The 11,639-nt window shown below is 34.8% G+C and overlaps 1 long non-coding RNA gene across 2 annotated transcripts; it reads right to left on the bottom strand.

The window, feature by feature from the left end:
• Window positions 1–2,436: 2,436 nt before the first annotated feature.
• Window positions 2,437–10,095, bottom strand: LOC136290622 (uncharacterized). 2 transcript variants are annotated; one of them, XR_010721255.1, is made up of 4 exons: window positions 9,851–10,095; window positions 5,541–5,682; window positions 3,301–3,407; window positions 2,437–2,669 (listed from the first exon to the last, which is right to left on the bottom strand). It is a non-coding gene; the product is annotated as an uncharacterized lncRNA (long non-coding RNA). The 2 variants fall into 2 exon arrangements; XR_010721256.1 differs by lacking the exons at window positions 2,437–2,669; window positions 3,301–3,407 and adding an exon at window positions 3,933–5,429.
• Between the last annotated feature and the right edge of the window lie 1,544 nt (window positions 10,096–11,639).

The following is an 11,639-nucleotide window of genomic DNA, read 5'->3' on the forward strand; positions in this document are numbered from 1 at the left end:
ACCTTCCAAACTGAAGGAATATTATCCTTATCATCCCAGGGAGCCTGACTCCACAACAGAGAAATAGCTAACATTTCTGTTTCAGAAAAGAGAATTAACTTTTGATATGGTCATGGCACTGTCAATTATGTGCTTACATCACTAAACTAAAAAACCCAATAAATAATCTTCCAGTGTTACTGATTTACAACGTAAAAAGCACCTTCTGATCTAATCCCGATTACAATATTCATTATATCATAGGATTCAGTGCAGACTCTTTTTAAAAAGTCTAAACTATTTTATCAGATTTGCAAAGATAGAACTAGTGAATGCACTTTTTTTCCATCAAATAAATCCAAATAAATGGTGGTGATATAACAGTGTTTAGCATAATATTCTAGTCTGTATGTATATTATGCAACGCCTCTATTGATTAAAAAGAAATTTTATGTGCAAATATATACATAAGTAAAAACTCTAATGATTAGTGTGCAATCATAACAATATTAACACAACATCAGAAAATCGACAAAATATGATACATTTTATTTAAACGTATTACAAGGAAAGCAATCAAGCTATTTAAAGAACAAAAAAAAGTTATATTCCATGAACTTGATATTTTCCTTGAACCTGCTTTCTTGCGTTATCAACTCAAGATGTCAGTGTTCATACCTTTTGTAGGGGAAAATTATTCTAAACTCCACAAAATCTGTTTAGTTTAGCAGATTTAAAAAAAATCATCCAAATTTCATAATAGTTAGCATCCTTATATGATTGAAATTAAAACAAGTATGTTTCTGTAGCTTTCCAAAGGTACTTAGGAAAAAAAAAAAGATTTTTAATATGAATTCAAGTGGGAAGCAAAAATTCAAGATCAGGGGAAAGTGAATGAAGAAGGAAAGGAAAACACATATCAGGGTTATAGATGTTCTGTCCTGGACATTGATGAAACAGTCATTACAGACAGAGATGGCATCCTGTGAAGAGATGAATTGCTGCTGCTGCTGCTACTTTGCTGAAGGTGCTTTGAAATGGAAATATTAACAGGCTTGAATGTCCTGACCAAGCAAGGTTGTATGCAGAAATCAGAGCTGTACTTGGCAAATGATAAGAAAAATTGCAATCAAAGCTGAGTGGCAGAAGTGCAACATGCATTTCCACAAAAGAATTAGAATTAGGCAGTATGGCAGGGATCTAGAAATGGAAATGTTCAAAGGCACAAATTGTCTTTGTTAGAAAAAAATCAAATCTAATCTTCACTAGGACAGGAGAGCACATAAAAGATATCTACTGACATAATCAAATTTGGATTTACACCAGCATCTGCAGAGGTAATATTTGGGGTAACCTGGTTTTATTTGAAGAATTTGCTATTAGACTGGATGAAACCTTTTTTATAGTCACAGAAAAATGAATAGGGAAATAAAAGGGGGCAGTGATGACAAAATTCTGTAAGATAATTGTGTGAAGCAGTGGTGGTATCTCTGGTCTTACAGTTCTTGAGCAGTTTTTTTTAATGTGCAGTGTGAGGGGTCTGTAATAGATGAGCCATCAATTATGTTGAGGTTATGGAAATGGAAGAAACTCTAGTGGCCTATGGAGATGTCTTTGGAACAGTGACATCCCAAAAGCCCATTCCTGAGCTACAGAAAAGGAAACATGGCCACTACATTAACTTTCTCTCCAGGTCATGAAAAGGCTGTCAAAAATGAGAAATCTGAGGCTCAGTGAAGAGGTGTTTTCAAGTGAATTACTGCCTGTAGTACTAAAGCTCTGTTCAAACCTAACAAACTTTTAATCTACTTAAGTAGCTGAAAGCAGGCTCTGCTTTGAAAAAAACCCAAACATATCTGAAGTATAGGCAAGGCAGGTGTGAGGAAAATTATATCACCAGTTATTTTGGGGAAATCCTGTGGAGCTGCAAATTGTGAAGCAGACTAAAAGTGAGGTGGAAAGAGGACACCAGGTATAGTGTGAGCCATCACTTAGAATAGAAAAAGGCAAAGAAGAGATTTAAGGCAAGATGGAAATTTAGTTTATTCTAATAGGAAATGTATCCGTGAGCAGAAAAAAAATTCCTCCTTAGAAGAAACTGCCATTTTTTGAATGTTTTATACTACATGGCCACAAATTTTAGTTGATAATTTTGTTCAGATTATAGAAGAATACTGTATGTTCATTCTGTGGCAATTTTGTCAAAACAGCTATTTTTTAAAACAAACAATAAAAAAAGCGGATAAAGTATAAATACTGACAAAACAGATGTCACTTTGCTGTTGTAGTATGTTTGCAGTAAAGTTACGTCATGAGACATTTTGGGATGCTTCCTGTTTCAGTTAATATCCCTTTTGTTTTAAAATAAGAAATCTAACAGGCCTCATTAGTGCGCTAAAATTATTTGCAATTCATTTGAAATAGTGTTTGGTGTGAAAGGGTTTGGTGTGGTTTTTTTTTATCCAAGTGCTGGTATTGTGTCACTGACCTGTAGAATGCAGCAGACCCTACTTCAGTTTCCAGAGCAAACTTGAGCCCTCTGGGATATGCAGAAGAAATCATAAGTTAAAGGAATTCATTCAAAGCCTCATACTTCTTCCTTCCCCCTTATTTCCTCTCTGTTTTCCCCTTTTCCAATGTCTCTGAAAGTTTTGTCATTTTTGGCAGTCTGGAGGACCTTTCTTCAAAGCCTGCAAGGTACAAAGGCAAGGGGACAAAGGCACAGCCTGTTGAGCGCTATTTGCACCAAAAAAAAAAAAAAAAAAAAAAAAGGAAGTTTCCTATCACCTTCTCACACCTTGCCTTTCCCCTGAAAAACAATCCAGGGTGTGTGAGGATGGCACATCAGGGTGGCTGATGCTGCGAAGAACTCAAGCTCGGGCAGGGCATAAGGACAGGCAGATGGGAGCAATCCAGGGGAATGAGGACTCCTCTGAGCTAGCCTCGCCAAAACAGAGAATGAGCACGGGCAGGGAAGTCAGCCCTTGCTGAAATCCAGAGTTCAGGGGGTTCGTGGATGTGTGTGGGTGGTTGCCTTAAGGATCTGGGAAAGGATTTCATTGTATAGAGTTGTGTGACTGCACGTGTGTGTGGATGGGGGGGAGGGGGTCCTTCTGTCTCTTTTTTGGATGGGGAGGGCAGAAGGTGAAGTCAATAAATTGTGATATTCAAGGTTATGAGTTAGGGATGTAGAGATAAAAGGTATCTAAGGACTTCTGGAAGGCCAGAGAAACGAAGAAGTGAACTGAAAGGGGAGTTCTCAAAAGCACCAGAAGTCCTGGTGCTACAGTGTATTAGCAGAAAAAAGTGTTTCTTTCTTACCAAAACTAAATGCAAATGATGTTTCTGATACATCAGTCAAGATATAGCTGTTTGGCAGAGAAAAATGTCAACATACGTAAAGCTTCATAGATTTGTCTGAAGAGTATCTATGCAAAATAGAGATAAATGTTAACACTTTGAAGGATTGTGACAGGTTTTAATATTAAAAATTATTGGATTTTTTAATGCTTTAAATTTTTAAAATGTTTCTGCTTAAAGATAAGTCTTTCAAGTGCTGCAATGGTATGCAAAATTGAAGAAAGGAGAATATGGAGTGAAACAGAAGCAGATAACAGACCTTGGGTATTTGCAGTGATCTTTGCTCTCACTATTTCATCTTACAGCTGCTTCTGTGTCTTCCTCAAATTTTTACTCACTGTGTTTGTCTTCAAATCACAAGTTCTTTACTAGTCTAAAAATATGAGCAAGTGCAGTACATACATTCAGTTCATTGTTGGTTTCTGATTTGTACTGCTACTCCTCACAATATAGAACAAGCTGGTAATTTTGTGATATGCTTCTTAAACAATGTAGACATTATTCTTGCCAGAGCAATGGAATCTGAAAGATCATTTCTTTTACAGTATGGTATGTGAAAGATTGCTTAAAATTTTACTTTGATAGGAAGAGTACTTAATTGTTGTTTGGCCACATTTATCTCATGCCCCTTGAAAACTTTTATAATGAGGAAAATAAAGAAGATGGCAGTGTTCATTCTGGTTTGATGGAGATTTATTTAGCTCCTGTAAAGACGTTTTCAGTAGTTTTTGTCTTGATTTTTTCAGGTGTGGAGTCTTTAGCTCTTTTTCCACAACATACTCAACAAAAGTAATATGTGTCCCATGACAGTAACTAAATCTTTCATTTAGTTTTTGAAGCATGGAACACTGGGGAATCTAACATACTAAATAACAAAACAAAATAAACCTTCGAAACCTAACACATCAATAAAACTTAACATAAAAAATTCCTGCCCCAAAACTACTTTCCATTTGGTCTCTGAATTGAGCCAAATGTCCAAGTGTGGCCCAGAAAGACAGACGATAGGGTGCTGTGCTTCATTCAGATGGTGATATTTTTAGTTCCTGTGAGTGTATAATCATGCATATCTATCTGCATCAACACTAAGAGAATCCCCCAAATGGTCCCATCAAACTATTTTTACATTCATGATTGATTTCTCCCTAGCTTTTTGATGTGAAAATTTGTCTCCTTTTCCACAGTCAGGAAAAGAAAATAATTCTGAATAAATGCAGTTTCAGTTTATAGCACTCAAAAGACTACATGCAAGTGAACCTATCCCACTTCAGGTCAGAACATGAGGCATAAATTTTTCTACATGAGTAACCTGGAGAAAAGTCAAACCTTATCATACCGGTCTACACAGGCAAATACAATTGGATTGTTTGTACTCTATGCTGTTAAAGCAGAGACCTTAAAAACTTGCAAAGAGACTAAACGAAGATCCTCTAAGGCTCCTTACTAAACAAGTTTTGTTTCCTCAATTTCCTACTCAAACATCAAAAAGCGAGGTTATTCATTGAATAGTCCCATTTCTTTGTAAAGACTTTTCCTCTTAACAGCAAACAAGAATTTTTTTACATACTAATTAGTTGTGTGAAAGAAATAAGGGAGGAAAAACTACTTGTGTACCCCTCATGTTTTGCTCATAGATCATACTATATGTTATGGTTCCTCTCCTTTTTTATGTAGATATACTCTATTTATTTAGGGTTAGAAAAGAAGAAAAGGGAAAAACTCTGGTAAGCTGCATTTATCCTGAATGATTTAATGGGGCACTCATCCTGGATGAAAGCTCTCAGTTGTAGTAAAAATGGTGTATTATATCGATGTAAGATTTATCCTACCATACACTTGAATCCAGTACATGAATAAAACAACCATGAATAAGACAACCTATTGTGAATGAATGGATGATACAATAATGGAAAAAGTTAAAAAAAAAAAAATCCTTTTCATAGAGTAACATATTTTTTTATATCATGTATATATATATAAATGACAGACTAGAGCAAATCCAGAGATGAATCTTTTCTGGCGTTATAGGAACAGTGGCAGCACCAAAGCCCTCCTGTGTGGAACTCCTTTTGTAATCTCATCATTTTTTCCTATGGCAAGAAGAATTGAAAGAAACTTTAAAAACCATCTTGTCTTCCTAGAGAGTCAGTATTACTCTGTGGATTGTTAAATGAGAGGGATACATTTTGGAAATAGCAAACCTGGTGTGAATTTCCAATTGGTTCCTTTATTTTTACACTGAGATGTAAAATAAGAAAGCTAATGTGCAAATTTCTGCTTTGAACAACTTCCTTTTGTAGATGTCACTTCCAAATTCTGTGTGAAAATTTTGTTCTTGAGATGCTGTAGACAAGGGTAAAAGGGAAAGGACAAGAAGAAAAAGAGAAATATAACATTTGAAAAATTATATATTATAATATAAATATTATAGTAAAATTCAAAATAAATATAACATTAAATTGGATAATATGATTAATAAAAAAATGCACATATTTTCTCCGGTTATCTTTCCAATGTATTTGTAAGAACAGATATAGGGGGCATCACATGGCACACAGCTGGATTCCAGTGCAGACATTAGGGATACATGTGACTTTTCATTGGGAGAATTTAAACAGCTTTACTGACATGAGCATTGGTGTCACTATTTGACATTTAGAGAGATGTAGGAACACAAGGACAGAGTTCAGAGAGGGGACATTTAAATTTATTGTTAGGTTTGAAATGACTTAAAGAAAGGGCAGCTCGGTTCTTTGGGCACGTATGGGGAATTATGCAGGGGTTTTGTCTCTCTCATTATTATTTCAGGTTAAGATTTTCTCACCAATATTTTCCTTATTCCCCTTCCTTACTTCTTTAGTTATGACATATATTTGACTGATGGTCATGAATTAAAAGGCATTTTGGTTATATTTTTTTTTGCATCCCAAGTGCACTAATCCCAAGTGCATTACTGTGCGATATTGTATTTACAATCCTGATTGTCATCAGATAATAATACCACTCTCTCAATTACCCAAAACTGAAATATTTTTTCCTCACATGATTTTATAATCCCTGTAGTTTTTGTGAACTAGAAAAGTAAATAAGGTATTTCAATAAACTGTGATTATTAATTAGGCTACAAGTAATTTGGGCTGTTCTGCTCTCTGACGTATGCTAATATGGGAATTTACTGAAAGCCTAAATTGTCTGTATTTATTAATTCCTGTGAGAACTCCTGACAAAAATCCCAGTGACCAGTATCAGCTTGTGAATGAATTAGTCAGTATGTCCATTCAGAGCTTTCCAGCCACACCTTCCCATAATCTGCATTTTTTCACACATGCTCAATGGACAGGTCTGTGCTTACATATGGTTGTGAGGTCAGTGAGATGACTAATCTCAATGACTTTGTCTTATACCTGAAGAAGATTACAGTGTATACCAGGGGATTTTTTTATAATATACAAAAAACCCCCACCATCACAGACTGAATTCCTCTTCAGCTTTTCATATAAACCCCAAATTATTGGAAAGGCACAAAAATAATTTTCGTGGCATCTATATGTAGTGCAATCAGTTCTTGCTGCTGGGAGAATCAAGATCAGAGAATATTCATTCAGTCAGTGATTCAAAGACAAGTGTTTATAGAAAGGACAAGGCAGAGATATGCCCTTAGGCAGAGTAAAAGAAACTCAGGTACTGTGAAGGTCCACCAAAGGTAAATAATCCTTTTCTAGGGGAGAATCTTTAACAAGGCAGCAGAACTTCTTAGCTCCATTAGCCCCTCCTGAACCCTGCAGTGAGCTGTAAAGCAGGCAGAAGACAGCTGAAATGACAGTTGCTCTATCAGAGTTGAGGAATTTAATGAATATTGGATGCCAGCCAGGTGTTTCACTCAAATTTACTATGCATGATAGAATTGAAAAGAGAAGAAAACTGAGCTATTCACTAGATTTTGCTACCTCTGGTTTAATTGTGTTCTACCTTTACATATTTGGATATTTTTTTAAGTATGTTCTGATGAAGAACTTTGGTTAGGTTTGGCTTATACATAGTTCTGCCATTTAAAAACTCTCATTGATTTTTTGTTTATAGCCTGATCTGACCACATTCTCAGTAATCACAGTTTATGTTTGCAAATTTTATAAAGTTCCCTAGTGGTTGAACCTGACTTTAAAGTCTGTGGAACTGCAACAGAGGGGAAGCAACCCATATTTAGAAAGATTGATTTGTGAAAATGATGACATTTCTATGATTTTCAGTTTGCAAAGGTACAAATACGTGACATCTTAGGAAAATCAGACAACAAAAGGAAATAGAAAAGGCTAGTGGTGTAATCAATTTGTAATATGGTTATTTCAAGTCTAGTAAATTTATTTGAATTTGTTACTTTTTTTTTCTCTTTTACATCAACTGAGTTGCTGGGCTTAGTCCACATGGAATTCCAACATTGTCCACCAAGAAAACTAGGAATTAGCACCTCAGTGGATATATCAAAAAGTGCATCTTTCCATTACAAATCGAAAATTTCAAGGTAATAGACAGAAAAAAGAGCAAATAAGAAGAGAATAATGAAGCTTGGAAACATGAGATTACTGCTGGCATTTTGTCAACAACTCATGGCAGCAGTGTTAACGAAATACTGCAGTTACAATGGAATGGTGATGTTTCTGTAGCTAATTTAGGTTCTAGTCCATCTGCACTTTAGACAAGAGAAACCTGGATGTCAGTTTCCTGGATACCTTTACTCATACAACATTTTACCTTTTATACTCCTTTCTAATGGTCTGAACTGTACCAATGCAGTATTTCTTACACTAAGGTTACTACTCAAAATCCTTGATCTAATTTAGGGTTTACACTACTCAGACCCACAATGTGTATTAGTGTGCATATCAGATCAGGTTAATGTTCAAGTACAAAGGGTGACAAGTCAGGGATAGAAATTTTGTTGATAACACCAAATTATTCAGGAAAATTAAAATTGTGTAATACTAAGTGGCAAATGGCAGATATAGACTAATGGACTTGGATCAAACCACAATATTGCCAGTCAAAGCTTTAATAGGTTGAGTCCTTCTGGATGTCTGAAGACAGGCAAACAAAGACAAAATTATCAAATAATCTATTTTGTTGTTGGGTTTTTGTTGTGTTTACTTGTCTGTTGGTTTTTTGCGGGGGAAACCTTGTATTTAACACTCAGGCAAAAATTTATGGGATTGTCAAAGAAAACTCTGTGGTATGATAGGTAAGGATGTATTTTAAAGCAGAGTTACATAGCTGTTATTTTATAACAATACTAAGATTTTTTATATATGACTGTAGTTTTAAAATATCATTTAAATAAAATTCACTTGATCTACTGATTTAGCCATATGATCGCATACAAGTCCACAAGACTTGCAGTTTAAGACAATGAGGAAAAAGATCTGCAGACCCACAAACTATGTTCACAATTAATTTTGCTGCCCTCAATATTTTGCTGCTCTAGTTGGCAACCTATTCTGCTTGTATGGCAGAGTCAGCCCTGTTTGCATGCTTATGACCTATTATTAGTCCATTTCCTTAAGGAAAATAGTTACTTGCTTGAAATTAATCTTCAAACCAGCTGACCAAAGGCTGCAGCATTAGCAAATCTGGTACACAAAGGCACATTAATTCTACTTTTTTACCAGCTGGTCAGATTTTTTGCACTTCTTTTCTTTTTTATATAAGTGCACATTTTAATGTTACTCTTTGCTTACCTTTTCTATTTATCATACAGGTTTATAAATATGTTCTGAAGGAGGCTGGGGAAAATGCATTTCATGAGAATGGGCTTTTTTTCCCTTTTGTTCTTCAACTACTTGTTTAATAAATCACTTTCTTCATACATAGACAATAAAAAGTTTTAATATTTCAGAAAACTGCTTTTCTGACTCCTCTGATTCTGACACTCATTATTGTGTGCTGAAACTCTTGTGTTTCATTAGTGATAACTCAACAGACAATAACAAGATTTTCATTCTTATCCACAAGCTTGAAGCTTTCACTGACAAGATACTTCAAATACATGCCTTAATCTGGGTTGTCTCTCCTGTAAATAATAAGCCAAATAACTAAAAATGCTCAGGTAAATCATAGTTTGTAAGCATATCTACTACAAATATATTGTCTGTGGAAAACATATGCATAGTTCAATATTTCTTTGCATTCTCACTTTTATTGAACATTGTCTTATGCTTCAGATGTGCAATTGATTTTGACTAGATCAGTTCATGAATCTACCTACAAGCCCAGGGATGTGGGGAAAAAAATTCGTGAATAGAGCTGTTGCAATATGCATTTTTTAAAAAAAATTAGTAGACTTCCAAGTGAGATTTCTAATTTTGCTAAAGACTATCAGAATAATGATTTTTAAAGGATGAACTTAAAAATTTAATATCAATTTTCTCCCTTTTGCAACAACAACACACTTTGAGGATTAGATTAAAAATATTTAATGGTAGACAATGACAGCATCTGTAAGACACTAGAGAAAACTTACCGATGGCAGATTCCTCTGGTGAATTGGGCATAAAAGTAAAATATTAAAATGGTAGCCATAAATTATATATATTTAGTCTTTGTCCAAAAAACCGTCAGTCTTCTGAGATTTCTGCATTTCAGAATAGACGGAATATTTCCAAACAGCCTCTGAGGTCCCAGGTACAGGAACTGAATAGGAATTTTCCTAGCTGAACAGGTAGTTTCACAGTATCTAGTCAAGCCCTTGGCTAGAACATTCAGAAATCAAAAGGTTAGGCCAACCTTAGAGCCAGTTCATAAGTGAATTTAATGCCAGCCAGTTTCAGCTTGTGTAAATTAGAACATTAGGCACATTAACTAATACCAGCTGTGGATATGGGCCAGCTGTTGCCAGGCTTCTTCTATATAGTTTAATTTTCAAGAGTATTTGTTAAATTTGCCTTTAACATTGAGTAAGCATTACTATCACTTGTTCAAAATTACTAGTTCTTCTATGAATTTATTTGTTAACCCATTCTTTACCCCCTCTGACTCTGTTAAACAGACAGAGCTAGGAAGTGACTATTTATGGAAGGTTTTGTGATCAGATTCCATGTTAAATTCCTTCCTGCTATGGTTCAGCCAAAGCCATGAGTCTGCTTTGTGGTAGAGGCTTCATTTTCATTCAGTTTATTGATTTATTTATTTATTTTGACATAAAGACTATCTTTTGCAGAGAGAATAAGGTTTAATCTGATCTCTAACAACATAGGAGGGCTACTATTTTTTTTTATGGAATTGTGTTTCATGTATAGATTTTTATGGGTGCTTTAGATTTGCTCTGCACATGGCTTAACATCTGTGAAGAGATTCAATTATTTCTTGTCACTCTGGTATTTCCACTGTCTCTCACTCTCGATGTTACTCAAAATTCATTAATACCTTTAGAAAATGTTCTTCTGCTGTATCTAAACACACATTAAAAACAAGTAAAAAACTACCCACTGAAATTAAATATCTTCTGCGCAACTAATTTAAATTATTTTTTAAAAAGTTGTTATTTCCTATATATGAATTAGCGTTTGCCTATCAGAATGTAGCAGGAGTACTAGGAAAATAGAGAGTGAGTAACAGCTTCCAAGATTTTCTTTGAAACAAAGATAATTGTTACAAATGGAACTCTAGCACTTATTTTAGTTTCTTAGGAGCTCTACATTTTCCTGATTTATCTTCAAGACTAAAATAAAAGCCCATCTCTACTGCTGCCACATTTTTCTCTTTGAAACCTTGGCACATTAACACTCCCTGAATGAAACTCTACCCCTTCACCGATTTCTGTGGCTGCCTCAACATCTAGATATACTGTCATGTCAGTAGAAATATGGGTGGTTTCTCTTACGAGAAAACTAAGCAATAAACCTTATTTTTAAATCAGTATCTAATGCTCTTATTCCCCCCAAAATTTTACTGTGATGTCATTTTGTCCATATTTTAATTGTGATAACATTGTCACATGAATATTTATCTCATAACTATTAAATTGTATAACTGAAATATATAAAAAAAAAGCAGGATCCAGATGTATGATCCTTATTTATCTTGAAAATTCTGTCTTACTGTGGAAGGCAAAAATAAGGATTTTAGGGAGTATAGCATTATAATTGTTTAGCTTAACACATGTATGGTGAATTGGAGAAATCTGTGTCTGTTTCAGCACAAAATCTCACACAGTAATGATGCATAGTAAGTCTAAAAGAAAACCTCCTTTTTTTTCCTGCATATATTGTATTTGGCTCTTTGCAAAACCTGCAAGACAATGTGCATGATTT

This window comes from Chamaea fasciata, unplaced genomic scaffold (assembly GCF_029207755.1).
Source record: "Chamaea fasciata isolate MVZ Bird 193981 ecotype frontalis unplaced genomic scaffold, bChaFas1.0.hap1 SCAF_6, whole genome shotgun sequence".
In the NCBI taxonomy this organism is placed as follows: Eukaryota; Metazoa; Chordata; class Aves; order Passeriformes; family Sylviidae; genus Chamaea; species Chamaea fasciata.